Genomic DNA, 21,430 nt, shown 5'->3' with positions numbered 1-21,430 from the left:
AATATTACAGCACAGGGAACTACATTTCCCAGGCTTTCTTACGAGCTTATTCAAACCACGCCTAGTCACTGGGAGCTGGTGGCAGAAGCTGGAAGACCGAAGGACCTCAAAAGCCACACCATCCCTCCCAATCTCTCTCTACTTCAGACATTCCAGCCGGAGTGTTTGCACATACTTTGTGGTCCAGCTACCACTGAATCGCCCTTTTTACCATGGTCCCAACTCCCACAGGGTAAGGCAGAGAAGAACAGGGCAGGAATATTTTTTTTAAGGTCAACTGCAAGTCCAGGCTTTTGAACATAGATGGTACTACCTCCTGTCAGTCTTTTCAGCTTGAGGATAGTGACCTCTTTGTGCTGCTTCTACTCTTTCATGTTTCTCTGCATAAATGCTCAGATCTTCCATCACCTGGGTATTCAATTACCAGTATTCAGTTTCCTCTATTTGCAATACCAACAGTCATTTCTGTTTCTGACAGAACTCAGATAAAATCCTGGGTTAATTTGTAATTGAAAGACATTTTCATCAGCTTAGACTTTTACTTCCTAAGATATTTAATAAATTGAAAGTTTGATTTGACATCACCAAAAAAGAAAGGATAAAGGATATGGTAAATAACACTATTGTATTACTTTATCTCAAGCTAATGAGAAAAAAATTGGGACAGAATTTAATAAATGAATCAAAACTTTATGTCACATACAAATGAAGTCATACCATACTCTATGAAGAAAAGTTTAACAGCCTTGAAGAGATAAAATGGTGGAGAAATTGAGTAATTCCTTGGCATGAATGGCAATCAAAGTATAAAACACCATAAAAGAACTTGTGGTTAGCAGTCAGTTTCATATCCACATTTGAACAATTGTTGTCTAGAGTCCACTTTTGTCATGCAGTATTTCCACTGTTTATTAAAAGTAAGGATAATGATAAATGATCAGTGATGGAAAACTCTAGGCAGCAAAGATGACACATTACCGGGTTAATTGCATCATCCTTCGGTTCCTCATAATCGAACTTTTAAAAACAAATTTCAATATTGAATAATACTGATATATAAAATGCAGAGAAATTAGAATGTAAGGTGGAAGTATAGATAGAAAGTTGGATGGATGGGTGATAGATAGATAGACAAATAGACAAATAGACAGATTTATGCTATATTTATTCTTTAAAAGATGCACTGTATTTTAGGGTAGAACTATGCCTATCCAAAAAACTTCCAATAAAGCTCTTATGGGCGCTTACTCACTAAGCAGGTACCTTTTGCCTTCCCCTCTCCTCATTCCTGCCTGAATTGTAGATGCGATGGCTGGCTTTGTACATATGATGGCTGCCTTTGCAGCCAGGATTTTTGAACCATGAGGCAATCTTAAGAAGGAAGAAGCTTGCTAAGCATAGCAGTGCAAATGGAAAGTGAAGCCTGGAACATTCGTTAGGCCATAACGCCAGTAGTAGTGCTGAACAACCGAAACTCAGACTGAATTACAGGTGATAATACAAATCTCCATCTTATTTAAGCTAGCGATATTCATGTTCTTTGCTCATGTCAAATACAATTACTAACTATTAGCCACTTTTATCTGGAGATATTCATCACAAAAATGTGATTTGAAAGTATTATGTTTGATTTGAAAAATAAATTTGAAACTATTCAGATAGGAAGAAAATAATTAAATACATTTTAAAAATATGCTCCTTTTCTTAATGAAAGTGAACTGAAGATTGCAAAGGTTTCATTATTCCCCTAAATAATTTGTCTGTGAAGCAAAACCCCAGTCAAAATAGAAAATATTTTTAACTTGACAAACTATTTGTAAAATTAATCTTCAAAATTAATAAAATGAAATTGCTTTTAAAAGTTAAGAAAAAATTCCTTCCAGTTTTATTGAGCTATGACTGACATACATCACGGTATAAGTTTAAGGTGTACAGCGTAATCATTTGGCTTTCATACATCACAGAATAAGGACCACGATAAGTTTAGCGAACATTCATCATCTCTTATGGACACAAAATCATAGAAAAAAATGTTTTTTCTTTGTGATAAAAATTCCTATGATTTTCTCTTAACAGCTTTCATGTATCACATAACACAGCGGTGTTAATTACATTTATCATGTTGTACATTACACCCCTCGTACTTATTTATCTTCTAACTGGAAGTTCGTGCTTTTAATCATTTTTATCCAAATTACCATCTCCCTACCCCCTGCATCTAGTAATGATAAATCTTGTATCTTTTTCTATGAGTTTGTTTGGCTTGGTGTTTATGAGTATAATTTAGCAACAACACTATGTTAGTTCCTAATACACAACATAGTAATTCATTATATCTGTACATTTGAAAATAATCACTGCTGTAAGTCTAGTTGTCATCTGTCACCATACGAACCTATTACATTGTTATTGGCTTTATTTCCCACACTGTACATTTCATACCCATGACTTGTTTTGTAACTGGAAGTCTTTACCTCTTAATTTCCCTCACTTATTTCTCTCCTCTCCCCACCCGCCTCCCCTTTGGTAGCCACCTGTTTGTTCTCTGCATCTATGACTCTCTCTCTGTTTTGTTATGTTTGCTCATTTTTTTATTTTCTAGATCCCATATATAAATGTAATCTCAGTAATTGTTTTCTTCATATGACTTAATTTCACTTAATATCATACCCTCTAGGTCCATCTCTGTGGTAACAAAAGATAAGATTTCATTCTTTTTTATGGCTGAGTGAGATTACATCATAGACGTAGATACAGATATTGATATAGATATTGACATCTCACATCTTCCTTATCCATTTTTCTATTGATGGGCCCTTTAGTTGTTCCCATATCTTGACTATTGTAAATAATGCTACAAGTGAACATAAGGATGCATATATCTTTTCAAATTAATGTTTTCATTTTCTTTAGATGAATACCCAGGAGAGGAAATACTGGATCATACGGTAGTTCCATTTTCAGCTTTTTTAGGAACCCCCATACTGTTTTGGTTTTTACCCTATTTTAAACTGTAATAACTGACGTGTAATATGAATCAATAATAATTCAAACAGGGTAAGACTGGTAAATAGATACACTGTTGGAAAGTAGAGTTTCAAAACAGACTCACAATATTGACTCAACCTGATCAAAAAGCAACGTGTCCATGAAATAAAAGTAAAAATAAGAATTTTCTAATCTCTTCCTATGACCTTTGAATATTCCATAACTATTATCCTAAGTCTGTTTTCCCAAGAGAAGCCACTTGAATACTAACATAGTAAGCGTGATGACTGTGCATGAGGTCATCAGAGAAGGAAATGGGGATGGCTAGGCTCAGTTGGTCTTGCCAACACGCATCCTCCTCATTCCAAGCAAAATACCAGTTACCCAGCCTTGGCGCTTCCATATTTTCAGATTAAAAACATGTCCCTGCTGACTTCCACTTATGGATATGGATGGAACATCTCTTTTGAACAAGTACTCCTGTGGAAACTCTTCACTCAGAACTGGGGCAAGAGATCTGCTTTCATCGGAGGCTGTTTGGAACATCACTCATCAAGGAGCCATCATTTGAAACAGCCAACTAAGTTAGGTGCTAAACTTCCCTACACCAACCTATCATAAAATTTACAACTTTGAGGCCAGTCTTCAGCTGTGAGTTAAGAATGCACTGCATGCACCTAGAAAAGTTCAGTGCTAAACATGGTCTCTTTTCTGAGTAGATTTTCATGATTATTAATAAGAATGAAGGTATTAGCATTGACTTAGGGCAGAGTGCTACTCTTTGTGAAGAAAAAAAACTTTAATTAAAATATTTTGTGTTTGCCAAGGGGGAAGGAGTGGAATGGACTGGGAGTTTGGGGTTAGTAGATGCAAACTATTGCATTTGGAGTGGATGAGCAATGGGATCCTGCTGTATAGCACAAGGAAATGTATCTAGTCACTCATGATAGAACATGATGGAGGATAATACGAGGAAAAGGATGCATATATACCTGTATGTATGACTGGGTCACTTTGCTGTAGAGCAGAATTTGACAGAACCTTGTAAATCAACCATAATAATAAAGATTTTTAAAATATTTTTGCAGAATACATAGAGTCCAAATATCTGAAAGAATGTTCAAAACCACCATCTCATTGTGAAAAAAAGAAAAAGAATTGTGAATAGAATTAAACACAGAGGTAATTATGATGTTATTATTTGCATAGATTCAAAAGCCTTACAAAGGGCTACAAAAGACCTCCTAATTCTTTCTCCTCTGCAAAACAAGTATATATAAGTGAAGATAATTTTTATACAATTAATTTTCAGAAATTACTATTTCTTTTTAAAGTGAATTATTTAAAGTTTATAAATACCAATATAACCTTAAAAGTCCTACCTTTATTACTAGAGCAATTGTTACAAGCTGAAATGCCTGTTATAGACACAGAGATGAATATCTAACTACCTGAGTGTCAACACTTAATGGATGCCATTAGAAAACTCCATTGGTCTGGAACTCTGATTATTCTACTGTTGTCACTATAGGTTTATAGCTATTGGTGCTGATTTGTAGAAACTTTCCTCCTGAGGTTTTTGTGGTTATAAACTGAGAAAAATGAATTATACTACCATGAAATGCAGAGGAAGGAAAAGAACACCGTTTAAATACTTGCATACAGAATGTATTCATTTATTAGGGTTGTCATACTAAGTATCAAAAACTGAGTGCCTTTAAAAAATAGAAATTTATTGCCCCACAGTCTTGGAAGCTATAACTGGAAACAAAGTTATCATCAGAGCCATGCTCCCGGATGGCTCTAGCAGAGATCTTTTCTGGCCTCGCCTAGCGTCTGATGTTGGCTGGAAATCCTTTGGCATTCCTGGGCTTACAAATGCTTCCAGTCACATGTCCATTTTCTCCCTTGTCCTCACATCCTTTTTCCTCTGTGCATGTCTATCTATCCCTCTGTCCAAATTTTCTCTTTTTATAAAAACTCTAATCATATTGGATTAAGGTCTCCTTGAATGATCCCATTTTAATTGTACTCTCTCTGTAAAAAATTTTCTTTTTCTTTCTGTCTTTCTTTTATTTTTTATTACTCAATGGATTTTATTACATGTATAGTTGTACAACGATCATCGCAACCAAATTTTATAGCATTTCTATCCCAAACCCCCCTTTCTTTCTTTTTCTTTTTTTTTGGGGGGGAGCTTCACCTGCAGCATATGGAAGTTCCCAGGCTAGGGATTGAATCAGACACCTGCTGGCCTACACCACAGCACAGCAACACAGGATCCAAGCCACATCTGTGAACTACACTACAGCTCATGACAGCACTGGATCCTTAACCCACTGAATGAGGCCAGTGATCAAACCCTCATACTCAAGGATACTAGACAGATTCATTACCACCGAGCCACAACAGGAGTCCCCAGTAAAGACCCTATTTCTAACTAAGATAGCATTCTAAGGTCTTGGGATTTAGGACTTCGATGTATCTTTGTTGGAGGGATACAATTCAGCATGGTACATATCATATACTATATCTGGAAATGAAACTTTTAAGCAACTAAAAGTGCCATCCAGGTAGATTTCTTTCAGGATTCTATTGGCAATTTATATTGACTACATTTTTATTGGTATGAAACTTTTAAACAACTAAAAGTGACATCCAGGTAGATTTCTTTCAGGATTCTATTGGCAATTTATATTGACTACATTTTTATTGATATGAAACTTTTAAACAACTAAAAATGCCATCCAGGTAGATTTCTTTCAGGATTCTATTGGCAATTTATATTGTCTATAGTCCTTGTGCTCAGGTTTTCAGTGACCATGATGAAATGACCAGAAAAAAGTAAGTAGATGACCAGAAGGAGGGTAAGTCAAAGATATAGCCAAACAGATTCCCCCAAAGAACTGAGGATTTGCATAAGCTGATCTTTGAAAATCTGGTAAGAGTTTAGTTGGTAGAGATGAACAGACAGGGGAGCATATGAATTAAAAGAAACAAATGGGAGTTCCCATCGTGGCACAGTGGTTAACGAATCCGACTAGGAACCATGAGGTTGCGGGTTCGGTCCCTGCCCTTGCTCAGTGGGTTAACGATCTGGCGTTGCCGTGAGCTGTGGTGTAGGTTGCAGACGTGGCTCGGATCCTGCGTTGCTGTGGCTCTGGCGTAGGCCAGTGGCTACAGCTCCGATTCAACCCCTAGCCTGGGAACCTCCATGTGCCGCGGGAGCGGCCCAAAGAAATAGCAAAAAGACAAAAAAAAAAAAAAAGAAAAAGAAAAAAAGAAACAAATGATAAATGGTGGTTTGGGGGAAATTTAGGGTAGTTTATTGCCATATTTTCCAGGGCTTTTAATACCAAGGTAAGTGAGATCGGCAATGGAGATAATGGAGAGTCAGTGAATGATTTTGAGAAAGAGTATAATATGACTGGAGTAAAATAACTTGTCAAGTACAATTGGGAATGAAGATTAGTCAATAATTTCAGAGTCTACGATGCAAAGAATAAACCTGGAGGAACTAGTAGAAATTTGATAGACATTGGGATGGGGCAGGGTGGAGGCAGCATCTATGAAAGAGAGCAGCATGTACAAAGGCACAGAGATGAAAATTATAATGTTGGGGATTTCCCATCGTGGCTCAATGGAAAAGAATCTGGGTTGCATCCATGAGGACGCAGGTTCTATTCCTGGACTTGATCAGTGGGTTAAGGATCTGGTGTTGCCATGAGCTGTGGTGTAGGTAGCAGACACAGCTCAGATCCCAAGTTACTGTGGCCTGCATTTATAGCTCCAATTCTGCCAGCAGCCTGGGAACCTCCATATGCCCATGGGTGCAGCCCTTTAAAAAAAAAAAATTATTATATTGATTAGGGCAGGTTTTCTCAACAATGGTACTATCTCTATTTTGATTTATATAACTCTTTGTTATTGGAGGCTGTGGTCATTTAAGAATGTTTGGCAACATCTCTGGCTTCTATCCAATAAATGCCAGCAAGTCTTCTTACTAGTTGTGACCAAAAAAAAAAAAAAAAAATCATCTCTAGACATGGCCTATGCCCCTTGGAGGTAGAGAGTGGGCAAAATAGGCCATGATTGTGAACCTCTGAAAGTGAAAAAATGCCTATAATTTAATAGAACTGCAGGGTAAAGTACAATAGTGGGTTGGCTAGAAATAAAGCTGGAAACATAAAACCAGATAGAAGCTGTTACTTTGCTTTCCTGAGAATTTACTATTTAATTCTGGTGTTTAAAAAATAAGAAGCAAATAAGTGAATCAAGAAGATTTTTGTATTTCAGAAAGATTAATTTGGAAGGAATTTTGAAGGAACAAGCCTGTGGTCAGGGAGGCTGCTTGGGGGAACCTGCAGATGTCCTGGTTTTATGGTGTCACTGAGGAATTAAAGGAGGGACAGGAGATATAAAGGGGTTAAAGGGGTTAAACTAATAAAATATACATAATAGAAAAAGAAAGAAAAACAAAGGGGAATGGATAGGTTGAAAGAAAACACACGTACAAAATTATTGAATGTCTTGACTCCTGGAATATTAGGAAAATGGAAGGGCCATGAATCATCAAAGGAAATTTTCCAAAAGAAAATGTAGGTTTGGAACTCAAGAAAGATAGAAAGTTGTTTGTGCTGATATTATCTATGCAGTTTTGATGGTTTTATGGGTAGATTAAGTTAAGAAAGAGAATTATAAACAAATAAAAATGAGTCAAGGGCATATTCTTAGAAAGTGACCACATATAAGGGAAGGAGAAATAAAAGGAATTAGCAGAGGAGAGTGTATAGAGATGCAAAGGGAATCAACATAACTCAGCACTGCAGAAGGACAACACAAGAGGGTGTTTCTCAGAGGTTGAGTGGAAATTATTTGGGCTACGCACAGATATTTGATTCTTTCTTGCTCACATAAGACTATTATTCTTGCCTATGCCTCATCCCTCCCCACTTAATTCAGATGGCCAAGGGACTTACTTGGCCCATAAGATACGAACTGAAGGAACCTGTGTGACTTCCAGATGGAACCTTTAATTGCCCAAGCATCCATAGTCACCAACATCATTCCAGAAAATTCTGCTCTACCAGTCAGAGTCCAGGAGTGATGATAACAGATATCAGATCTTCTAGCTGATCCTCACTGGACATGTAGTGTGACAACCATATCTTTGTATTTTTAAGTAAGGGAGATTTTGTGTTGTTTTTTCACCCAACATAAGCTAATTGATCCTTGCTGTAAAAAATGAAAAATGCAGGAATGGATTAGCAACGAGATCCTGCTGTGTAGCACTGGGAACTATGTCTAGTCACTTATGATGGAGCATGATAATGTGTGAAAACAGAATGTGTACATGTATATGTAACTGTGTCACCATGCTGTACAGCAGAAAAAAATTGTATTGGGGAAATAACTATTAAAAAATAATAATAATAAAAGTTGAGACAATGATTTAAAAAATGCATGCAATGTGTCAAGGAGGAGAGGAGCAAACAAAGATTCTAGAATTTGAAATAGATGCCAACCTTTTTTTAAAAGCTTCCCATTAGTTACCAAAATTAGGGCCCTCCTGTGCATGCACTCCCATGAGTGAGAGTGCAACGGGCTGCTGAGGAGAGTGAGTGGAACTTCCTGAGGTTGATCGTATCTGGACTCAGGGTTCTTTCTTGAAGGTGGATGCTAATTGAGTCATTCAGGGACATTATTATATATTCTAAAAATACTTTTTCTCCCTTCTCTGTGGACTTAACATTAGTTTTGCATATATTTGGATTTATTTTCTAACTATCAATACTGTGAAGCCTTATCAGTAATAAAAAAAAAATGGGTAGTTAAAACCTGAGTTGTGGAAAAGAGTTTGTGTAAACATTAAAAAAAATAGATTACCCCAAAGCTGATATTCTTTTTTTTTCATAATTTTTTTTCCCACTGTACAGCAAGGGGGTCAGGTTATCCTTACATGTATACATTACAATTACATTTTTCCCCCACCCTTTCTTCTGTTGCAACATGAGTATCTAGACAAAGTTCTCAATGCTATTCAGCAGGATCTCCTTGTCAATCTATTCTAAGTTGTGTCTGATAAGCCCAAGCCCCTGATCCCTCCCACTCCCTCCCCCTCCCCCTCCCATCAGGCAGCCACAAGTCTTTTCTCCAAGTCCATGATTTTCTTTTCTGAGGAGATGTTCATTTGTGCTGGATATTAGATTCCAGTTATGAGTGATATCATATGGTATTTGTCTTTGTCTTTCTGGCTCATTTCACTCAGTATGAGATTCTCTAGTTCCATCCATGTTGCTGCAAATGGCATGATGTCATTCTTTTTTATGGCTGAGTAGTATTCCACTGTGTATATATACCACCTCTTCCGAATCCAATCATCTGTCGATGGACATTTGGGTTGTTTCCATGTCTTGGCTATTGTGAATAGTGCTGCAATGAACATGCGGGTGCACGTGTCTCTTTTAAGTAGAGCTTTGTCCGGATAGATGCCCAAGAGTGGGATTGCAGGGTCATATGGAAGTTCTATGTATAGGTTTCTAAGGTATCTCCAAACTGTTCTCCATAGTGGCTGTACCAGTTTACATTCCCACCAACAGTGCAGGAGGGTTCCCTTTTCTCCACAGCCCCTCCAGCACTTGTTATTTGTGGATTTATTAATGAGGCCATTCTGACTGGTGTGAGGTGGTATCTCATGGTAGTTTTGATTTGTATGTCTCTTATAATCAGTGATGTTGAGCATTTTTTCATGTGCTTGTTGGCCATCTGTATATCTTCTTTGGAGAAAGGTCTATTCAGGTCTTTTGCCCATTTTTCCATTGATTGATTGGCTTTTTTGCTGTTGGGTTTGTAAGTTGTTTATATATTCTAGAGATTAAGCCCTTGTCGGTTGCATCATTTGAAACTATTTTCTCCCATTCTGTAAGTTGTCTTTTTGTTTTCTTTTGGTTTCCTTTGCTGTGCAAAAGCTTTTCAGTTTGATGAGGTCCCATGGGTTTATTTTTGCTCTAATTTCTATTGCTTTGGGAGACTGACCTGAGAAAATATTCATGATGTTGATGTCAGAGAGTGTTTTGCCTATGTTTTCTTCTAGGAGTTTGATGGTGTCCTGTCGTATATTTAAGTCTTTCAGCCATTTGGAGTTTATTTTTGTGCATGGTGTGAGGGTGTGTTCTAATTTCATTGCTTTGCATGCAGCTGTCCAGGTTTCCCAGCAATGCTTGCTGAATAGACTTTCCTTTTCCCATTTGATGTTCTTGCCTCCCTTGTCAAAGATTAATTGACCATAGGTTTCAGGGTTTATTTCCAGATTCTCTATTCTGTTCCATTGGTCTGTCTGTCTGTTTTGATACCAGTACCACACAGTTTTGATGACTGTGGCTTTGTAGTATTTCTTGAAGTCTGGGAGAGTTATGCCTCCTGCTTGGTTTTTGTTTCTCAGGATTGCTTTGGCGATTCTGGGTCTTTTGTGGTTCCATATAAATGTTTGGATTGTTTGTTCTAGTTCTGTGAAAAATGTCATGGGTAATTTGATAGGGATTGCATTGAATCTGTAGATTGCTTTGGGTAGGATGGCCATTTTTACAATATTGATTTTTCCAATCCAGGAACATGGAATATCTTTCCATTTCTTTACATCTTCTTTGATTTCTTTGATTAAAGTTTTATAGTTCTCGGCATATAGGTCCTTTACTCCTTGGTCAGGTGTATTCCGAGGTATTTGATTTTGTGAGGTGCAATTTTAAAAGGTATCATATTTTTGTATTCCTTTTCTAATATTTCATTGCTGGTATACAGAAATGCAACTGACTTCTGAATGTTAATCTTATATCCTGCTACTTCGCTGAATTTATGAATCAGTTCAAGTAGTTTTGGGATTGAGTCCTTAGGGTTTTCTATGTATAGTATCATGTCATCTGCATACAGAGACAGTTTGATCTCTTCTCTTCCTATATGGATGCCTTTTATTTCTTTTGTTTGTCTAATTGCTGTGGCTAGGACTTCCAAAACGATGTTGAAGAGCAGTGGTGAGAGTGGGCATCCCTGTCTTGTTCCAGATTTGAGTGAGAAGGCTTTCAGTTTTTCCCCATTGAGGATTATATTTGCTGTGGGTTTATCATAAATGGCTTTGATTATATTCAGGAATGTTCCCTCTATACCCACTTTGGCGAGGGTCTTGATCATGAATGGATGTTAGACTTTGTCAAATGCTTTTTCTGCATCTATTGAGATGATCATATGATTTTTGACTTTTTTTTTTTAATGTGGTGTATGATGCTGATTGATTTGCGTATGTTGAACCATCCTTGTGAACCTGGGATGAACCCAACCTGGTCATGGTGTATAATTTTTTTGGTATGTTGTTGGATTCGGTTGGCTAAGATTTTGTTGAGAATTTTTGTATCTATATTCATCAATGATATTGACTGATAGTTTTCTTTTTTGGTGGTATCTCTGTCTGGTTTTGGAATGAGGGTGATGGTGGCTTCATAGAATGTCTTTGGGAGTATTCCTTCTTCTTCAACCTTTTGAAAGAGTTTAAGGAGGATGGGCACAAATTCCTCTTTATATGTTTGATAGAATTCACCTGTGAAGCCATCTGGTCCTGGACTTTTATTTGTAAGGAGTGATTTTATGACCTCTTCAATTTTATTTCTGGTGATCAGTCTGTTCAGTTGGTCTGTTTCTACTTGATTCAGTTTCGGCAGGCTGTAAGATTCTAGAAAATTGTCCATTTCTTCCAGATTGTCAAACTTATTGCCATATAGTTGTTCATAGTATTCTCTTATGGTTTTTTGTATTTCTGCTGTATCCGTTGTGATTGCTCCTTTTTCACTTATAATTTTGGTTATTTGGGTTCTTTCTCTCCTCTTTTAGGTGAGTCTGGCCAGGGGTTTGTCCATTTTGTTCACCTTTTCAAAGAACCAGCTCTTGGTTTTATTAATTTTCTCTATTGTTTTTTGAGTGTCTATTTTATTGATTTCTTCTTTGATCTTTATAATTTCCTTCCTTCTGCTGACTTTAGGACTTTTTTGTTCTTCTTTTTCTAATTCATTTAGGTGGAGGGTTAAGTTGTCAATTTGGGATCTTTCTTCTTTTTTGAGAAAGGCCTGTATTGCTATTAATTTCCCTCTGAGCCCTGCTTTCGCAGCATCCCATAGATTTTGAGAGGTTGTGTCTTCATTATCATTTGTTTCAAGGTAGTTTTTAATTTCCTTCTTGATTTCCTCATTGACCCATTGGTTTTTTAGTAGCATGTTGTTTAGTCTCCATGGAGTAGGTTTTTTCTCTTTGCTTTTCCCATGGTTGATTTCTAATTTCATGGCATTGTGGTCAGAGAAGATACTTGAGATAATTTCTATGCTCCTAAATTTATTGAGATTAGCTTTGTGTCCCAATATGTGGTCGATTCTTCAGAATGTTCCATGAGCATTTGAGAAGAATGTGTATTCTGATTTTTTTGGATGTAGTGTCCTGAAGATATCAATGAAGTCTAACTTTTCTATTGTTTCCTTTAGGATCTCTGTTGCCAAAGCTGATATTCTTAATGGGGAAGGTTTGACTGGTTCTTTGAGACTGTAGAAAATGAATCATTTTTGAAGTGGTTTTGTTGTATTGTGAGTGAACAGAATGTGTTGCCTGGGGAGGAGCTGGAAGCTTTTAGCATTCTTCAAAAATCAGGCACTCTCATCCTAGAAGGAGCTGCAGTGGATGAGGTTCTTAAAACCTGTAAAACTTCTGATTTTCAGACACCTACCCTGAATGACAAAAAGCTAGAGAAATTAAAGAATGAGTCTCAAACTCCACAGAAATTAAAGAACCTGAAAATTCAGCAATGTAATAAATGCCAATTGATGGCTTCAGTCACTAGCTACAAATCCCTGAGTTTAAATGCTAAAGAAGAAGAAGCCAATAAAAAGCCAAAAGCAGAGTCAAGGAATTCTAAGTGCTTCAAATACTAAAATCAGTAATGAACTTCAGGCTCTTAGTGATGGAGTTGCAAAATTAATGACATTCTTCAGACATTCTAATTTGGGTCAAGGGACAAATCCACTGATGTTTTTAATCTCAGTTTTCCTTGGGAAAATATCTAAGCCAAGAAGAGCAAAGCACAACAGCATTAACCTTATATACCAGAAAGCAGTTCTTTCAGAGTATCCACAAAGTCTTTTAAAGTTCAAGTGAAGAAAATTTTCAACGTTTAGATATATAAGCACCATCTATCTGTGATAATCAAGAAGTTTTTGAGGAGCGACTGCTAGACATGGCTAGGCAGCAGCTAGCATACCTTTGTACTCAACATCAGTTAATTCACTTGAAAGCAAGTTATTTGATCATGAAATCAAGTATAAAATGGGCAAAGGAAAATCTTCATAGCCTGACTAGCAAGGCTCTTGGCAGAGATAATTTGGATGCTAGGTTATTCAACTATTCAAAATTTCTAGCTTGAATAGTGAGGTTCTGAAATTTGAAGAATAGATCACTCAGATAAAAGACAAAAGTTTGCCTGCTGGGCTAAAAGAGAGTGCCCAGTTATTGAATATGCCAGTTGTAAAAAGGGATTTGCACATGGCTACACAGGACTATCATACAGCAAGACAAGAGTTAGTTTTACATCAGTTGATAAAGCAAAAGGCAGCTCCTGAACTTCTACAATGATCATATGAAATTGAATTGAGAAACCATTGGGACGTACATCATCAACTTGAAAACTCGGTTCAAGAACTTAAAAGTAATTTGACGCTCCACGAGCGCTAACAGACCCATCAGTATCTCAGCAGCTAAATCCAAGGAATACCATTGATACCAAGGATTAGTCTACTCGTACACTTTATCAGCTTTTAGAAGGAGAGAATCAGAAAAAGGAATTGTTTATAATCCATAGAAACCTGGAAGAAGTGACCGAGAAATTAAAACAGGACATTTCTTTCTTAACAAGAGCACTTGGCAACATCTGCTCGAGTACATTTCTTCTTTCTGTTCAAACTAGATAATGATGTGGACATGCTTTGTTGATGCTTTGTATCAAGGAGTAAATCAGCTTTTGCCTAGTGATCAGGGGTTAAGAGAGCAGTTTCATCAAGTTGAATTTGAATGAGTTAAATCATCTTCTTATTGATATTCTTGCTGATGTGAAGACCAAAAGAAAAGCGTTGGCATCTAATAAACTGCATCAGAAGGAAAGAGAATTATACATATTTTTTTAAAGATGAAGATTTAAAAAACCATTCAAAGATTAAGGCTGTTGGTCTTGAAGACTGAAAATTACTAACAATGAAATCTTTGCTGTGTATGCTATATTTTAATGTTTTATATATTAGGAGGAAAATATAGCTAATAAACTCTGCAAAAATGTAGATTGGGGGTCGATGGAACATTTTATTTAATGAATTCAAATATTATATCAATTTTGGTTTTTTCTTATTTGATATGTCCAAAGTACCTGTATTTTTTATGACTTGAACATTTGCTTGGTGGCATTTAGTCCTGGCAGCTTTCAACTTACAGGAAAAAGCATTATATCATGCAAATATTTTAATAGAGTTAATTATATATCTGCTTTGCTTTTTTTTAGAGATAGAAATTTCCTGTTAAATATTTTTAAAATGTGTAGAAAATTTACAGCACTTATAATCTGCAGATCTTAATAAAAGGAATAGTCAAGTCCCCTCATATTTGTCTATAAAGTAAAATTCTGCCTGTCAAACTGTGTTCCCCCATAAATCCCAGCTGTAGGCCTTGAGACTATTTTAATGTTCTTGCTTGTATCACAAAGAACGTGAGGTCTCCATTGCCTGTAGTTTATTTTAGAGGTTGGATCCTGGGGACTCAGCATTTCTGCAGGACAGATCTCATCACTGCTTTGACTTCAGTGTGATTTGTATACCATGAATGACTTTCAAATGTAATTTCAAAATTCCTTAGAAGTGGTTGCTCAGATCAAGTATAATTCTATTTTAATCAGTTTCTTAGGAGTGAAAATACTTAAATGTTGGATTTTATTGGTTGGGATACAAGTGTATTATTTTTACAATTAGAAATTTTTTTAAAAGTTGGTATAAAATTGGAGTTCCTAATGTGGCTCAGTAAGTTAAGAACCCAACATAGTATCCATCAGGCTTCGGGTTTGATCCCTGGTCTTACTCGGTGAGTTAAGGATTCGGTATAACCACAAGCAGCAGCATAGGTTGCAGATGTGCCTTGGATCAGGTGTTGCTGTGGCACAGTCCTCAGCTACACCTCCAGTTTGACCCCTAGCCTAGGAACTTCCATATTCGACAGGTGTGGCCATTAAAAAACAAAAAATTAGTATAAAATAATTTGAAGTAACTTATTTATCAGTTATTACATTGAATGCATCTTGAGTGCCTGATGTTTATGTGGCTTGTGTTACATATTAAGTAAACTTTATGGAGAAAAGAGAAGATACAGATAGTACTTTTGAGAATATTCCTGGGTGTCCCATTGTAGCACAGTGGGTTAAGGACCCAGCATTGTAACTGCAGTGGCTCAGTTAGCTGCCATGGTGCCATTTTGATCCCTGGCCTGGGAATTTCTGCATGCCATGGGTGTGGCCAAAAAAATAATTCCTGCCCCAAGAATATTCTACCTGTTTTTATGTGAAATGTCTGTCTAAAAACTACATATTTCAGGTGATCTTTATGGAATTTCTTGGCTTATAACCACCAGAAAGTGGGTATGCTTAGGAGACAGATGGGCCTGGACAATTCTTATAATCCATTGAACAAAAATGTTTTGCCTGTTATTGTATTTTACATTATTTAAAATTTTATGTTTATTAAGTAGATATTAATATGTTTGAAAAATTTGTAGCAATAAATTTTTTGTTTAAGACTTTAAAAAAAATTAGGACAAGGGTCTATATCAAGGTTCCTATAGCACTTACCTTTTTTTGGTACTTAAAGTCTTCACTGCATTTATATTACATCTTTAAGATTGTTTGAGCTCAGATTAGGTTGTAAAATATGTTTGAGCTCAGATTAGGTTGTAAAATACTTTCAATTATTGCTGAAAGTTTTCATCTTTCTAACTCCTTAACATATTGTGTTTGCTGCAGTTTATTGTGGCTGAAAGTGAAGTATGTGGAGACACAAAAAGGAACTTTTTCAATTTGTAAACGACCCTATAAATGGAATTCAATTACAAGAGAATGCGTAGCTCAGTGATAAATCTGTTCAAGCTGAAATTTGATGACCTTTTATGAGGAGAATTTCTATCATTTATTGAACACCTATTATGTGCTAGGTAATATACTAGATGCTTTAGGTGTGTCATTTTTATTAATGTGCACTGCAATTTTCATGTGTAGATATAATTAATTCCACAACTATGAAAGGTTAAATAAACTGTCAATCTCAAATAACTAGTAAGGGTCCAAGCCTGGATTCAAACACCAAAATATGTGTTCTAATTTCAGACAGAGAGAGAGAGAGCTGAATGTCTGTTTTATTCATTAACAACAATATAATTCCTCATTTCTTTGACTACATTCATGTTACTGTACAAAACCATTCCTTGTTTTTGTGGTTGGGGATCCTATATTGCCTGAAGAACAAAAGACCAAGACCTAAAATTTCCTACATAAATAAGATGCATTCTGTGTGGCTTGTATTTTAAAGCCCTTTCTTAGGGAAGAAAGAAAAAAAAAAAAGAAATTAACAAGGGTTTTTTATATTTGTACAAGGTACCATAGTAATTTTATAACCTGAGTTTTAAAGAGGTAACAAAAATTCTACTGCTCCCCGTGAATTTGAGTGATTTGAAATTTTATTCCCAGTGTCTCTAGAATGAGATTAACTACTTGCAGATAATAATGAAGGCACTGTTGAAATCATTTAAATGATTGAATAAAGCGTTTGAAAGAGGAAGTCATTGTGAGGCATATAATTTTCTTTTTCTCTTCTATGGTGCATGGATTTAATTCCTTAAATATATGGAGAGGAAAAAAAAATGTGCTACCTTGAAATTTACCATATGAAATCTAGTGCTGTTGCAATGACAAAGACACTTAGCCTGCAGCAAATATTTTCTTTACATAGCATCCTTGTTGTAATGTTATTTTTGTTGAAAAAAATGATTTATGAGAAAGTATCTACATTTGATTATTATAGGTCCTTAATATCCAGCCTGAATAAATCATGTTGGCTGGATATTAAGGAATGATAATAATCAAATGTAGAGGTAAATTCATTAACTTTTAAGTGTGTGTAGGTCATCATCTCATCTTCATCTGAACACACTGGTTCTCCAAGTGTGGTCTTGGCACTAAGAACAGGAAGTCAGCAACAACTGTGAATTTGTTAGAAATGCAAATTCTTGGACACCCACCCATCCAGGAACAAATTCTTGGCGATAGAGCCCTATAGCCTGTGTTTTAACAAGCTCTCCAGCAGATGCTGGTACTACTGAAGATTGATAAACACAGGTCTCATCCATTGTTAGATTTGAATAAATATATATTTCACTCCCAGCCTTTATCTTTAATTGTGGCTCTTAATCTGGCAGAGTATCAGAATAACCTGCCAGTCCTTTTAAAGAATAGTGATACTCAGAGTTCGTGGCTCAGTGGTTAACGAATCCGACTAGGAACCATGAGGTTGCGGGTTTGATCCCTGCCATTGCTCAGTGGGTTAAGGATCCGGCGTTGCCGTGAGCTGTGGTGTAGGTTGCAGATGAGGCTTGGATCCTGCATTGCTGTGGCTCTGGTATAGACCGGTGGCTACAGCTCCGATTGGACCCCTAGCCTGGGAACCTCCATATACCACAGGAGCAGCCCCAGAAATGGCAAAAAAAGAAAAAAAAAGAAAAAAAAAAAAAGAGAATAGTGATACTCAGACCCAGGCCAGACACAGTGAACCAGCATCTCCTAGGACCTGGTAACCAGTGGGAATTTAGAACCACTGATCTACAGCAGCATAGTTTGTGGTTGGAAGAATGAGTATAGTGGCAGCAATGTGACATTTGATTCATGACATAACTTTAGGCAAATCATCAAAGTTACAAATTTCTCTATCCCCAAATTGTTCAAGTATCCAGTGAGTTGAATTATTCTGATAATGCATTGTTAATTCTAAAATCTTGCTACTCATGAGTGGTCCAAGACATTGAATCTTGGTTAGAACTATAGCACTTCCTGCCCCACTAGAGACTTGAAAAGGAACTGCATTTTAAACGAATCTGCCATTCAGATACATGTTTGTGTTTGAGAAGCACTGTTCTAAAGCATGAGGCTATCCTCAGGCATCACCATACTGCATGAAAAAGAAAACACATTTTTGTATGTTTTTATGTAAAATTTCCCATGATTCAACTTATACTTGGCTTTGAGTGTGAGGTGAAAGACGGGGGAAGGAGCGATTAGAATAAGCATTTCAGCATCACATTTTCACTACGGGCTTATCCTTTGAAACTGAAAATGAAGACTTTATTTATGTCTGTTGTATCCTACAAGTCACAAATGAATACAGGTCCCTTCAGAGCTTGCCGGGCTACTAAGAATTGAGAAGCAACTCAAGTTTGAAGGATAGTTCTCTTCGTGGCAGCTGTCACGTGGCAAAGAGCAGAGTAACATAAGGATGAGGTGATGAACAAGTGGAAATAGAAAAAGTCTGCAGCAAAATACATGTCAATAAATACACTTACACATTATTATTATTATTATTATTGTTATTATGGATTGTCATGAACAGAACAAGTTTAAACAACACATTACAGGCAAATGCCATTGCTTAATATATCAGAAAAAAGAAGTACCAGAAAACAGCCCCCATCATATTGAGTTAGATTTCCTTCAGTAGGTACCCCTTCCTGTTTACACAAGTACCATTATTAAGGCTCCAGACATGATTTTCCTTGTAATAAAGTTTCTATATTCCTCTGCTCTTTGGAGAAAGTAATAAACTTGCCGGGTGAACAGCAAGTCCAATAAATACCACCATACACTTCAGCTCATCACTTGTGTAAATTTTATTGACTTACCAGGATCGTGTTTTTTGGATTTATTGTCTGTAAGGATGAAACACTATAATAAAGGTGGATAAATGGATCCCGTTGGCCCATAAATAACTGTTCAACCAAAAGAGCTGTGGAAGAGCAACTTTGTTTTCCACCATCTGGCGCATCAGAGAATATTATCAAAGCAGCAGTAGGTGGTGGTGGGAAAACATCCGTTTCATTTCCATCCTTGAGAAAACAGTAGTATTTGGAAAACACATGCATCCTGTCTCCTGCGCCAACTACCTAAATACCATCTAGTATCAAAGGATTTATTTTTCTCATATTTTTCCCCCCGAGTGCATCCTACCATGCTATGGGTGGGGGACGTGTTAGACTGGTAAACCGGACATCTAAAATGTCCTATTTGCCTGCATCACAGAAAACACCATCATGAATAATAGTGCAGGACTCTCAAGCTGGGGGAAAACTGGTGGAAAGTTTCTGAGTGAAACATGAGTAAGAGCCATCGAATTCTCCAAGGATGGAGGGAGGTCACACCTCAAAGCTTCAACTACCTCTGCATATTAATTAAAGCCTCTCCCGTGAGGTCCTAAATAGTAAGTATTAATCCTCTGATCCATCCACTCTTCTTTCTTTTATAATCTAGTCATTCGAAATATTTAAATTCAGCACTTCTAAGCCTTAGGCATGTTGAAATCTCATCTTGTTTAGGATCATTTTTTTCTTGCGAAATAGATCTGTCTCCTTAAGAAGATTCTGTTCTTGATAAGCATTGTCCCTTGTATTTTTCACAGGCATAGAATCAGATGTACCAAAACTTGCGATTTAATTTTTTAAGTAGCTCTATTTTGTGAACATTTAGGCCTCATTCTGATGCATGTAGAAAACGTCACAAAGTCATTTTTAGGTCAAAGCCTAAAAGGAAGGTCAAGGTGGGGAAAAAAGGACATGCTGGCTTCCATTTACATTAATATCTTGCCACACTTACATTTAGAAAGTACCACCTCCAAGTCTTATAATCATTCCTCTTTCAAATGCCTATGACTACCAGCATCTTAGATAGTAGAGAGTTCATTGAATGAAAAATTGGTGGTTGAGTTCCCATCATGGCTCAGTGGTTAACGAACCCGACTGGTATCCATGAGGACACAGGTTCAATCCCTGGCCTCCTCAGTGGGTTAAGGATCTGGTGTTGCCATGAGCTGGGTGTAGGTCACAGATACAGCTCGGATCCCCATTGCTGTGGGTGTGATGGAGGCCAGCGCTGCAGCTCTGATTCCACCCCTACCCTGGGAACCTCCATATGCCTTGAGTGCAACTCTAAAAAGACAAAGACAAAAGAAAAGACAAAAAAAAAAAAATGGTGGAAAGACAGATGTTCTAGTACAAAATCTAGTTTTAACTATGTAATCTTGGTAAATTTGTCCCTTTATTGTGTTTCAGTTTCCAAATATGCAAAATATTTGATTAGACCTGATAAAACACATAAATTGATTTACAATGTTTTGTTTCAGGTGTACAACAGTGACTCAAATGTGCTATACACATCTTTTTCAGATTCTTTTCTCTTACACGTTTTTACAAAATATTGAGTATAGGTCCTGTGCTAGACAGTAGATCCTTGTTGGTTATCTATTTTATATATAGTAGTGTGTATATTAACCCAACCTCCTAATTTATCCTTCCCTCCACCCTTTCCCCTCTGGTACCCAAAAGAGGATAAACAGCTTTAAAGAAGAACAAGGTAGAATTATTAAATGTGATAATATATGATTGTTGAATAAAGAATTCAAGGTGTATGATAAATAGATTCAAAGAACAAACTATAGAACTGAAGATGTCTCCAGAAATAAAATCAGAAATGAATATGTAGAGCAAAAAAATAGAATAAAAATAAAAAGTGAAGATCTGAAATAGAAATATCATCATTCACATATTTGAAATCCAGCTAAAGGGAATTTTACAAAGCTGGAAAATATATTTGGAATTAGCAGAGAAAAAAAGACATATTACCTTAAAGGGAATAAAATTTAGCCTGACAATGATTTCTCAATAATATACAATGAAAGCCAGAAGACAGCAGAATAATATTATCCAAATAATTGTTACTTTGGAGTTTTATATTTGGCAGAAAGAAAAAAGTCTGTATTGTCTCCAATTAGTTTATTATTTAGAATTATTAGGATTAGGGAGAAATACTGTGTTTTCTACCATTTGGAGGATTTCATTTATCTAAACTTTGTTCTCATAATTTGTAAAAAACAGTAACTGATAATTCCTGCCCAATTATCCTTCACAAGAATTTAAATAAATGGAAAGAAAGAGAGGAAAATCTCTTTAAATCTCAAAAGGACAATGCAAACAAGAGATTCTATTGAAATGTCAGCTCCAAGTAGATAAAAATTCTTATCTGTTTTGTTCTCTTCTAAATCCACAGAAACAGGCCAGAATTGGCACTGAATGG

General features: G+C 36.4%; 1 pseudogene; it reads left to right on the top strand.

Annotated features, from left to right (window-relative positions):
• The window catches only part of LOC100515740, a 43,129-nt pseudogene extending 28,879 nt beyond the window's left edge, over positions 1-14,250 (top strand).

The sequence above is a fragment of the Sus scrofa genome, chromosome 8 (assembly GCF_000003025.6).
Source record: "Sus scrofa isolate TJ Tabasco breed Duroc chromosome 8, Sscrofa11.1, whole genome shotgun sequence".
Taxonomy (NCBI): Eukaryota; Metazoa; Chordata; class Mammalia; order Artiodactyla; family Suidae; genus Sus; species Sus scrofa.
The sequence above is the reverse complement of the archived record's forward strand: the minus strand, read 5'-3'. Positions and strand labels throughout refer to the sequence as shown.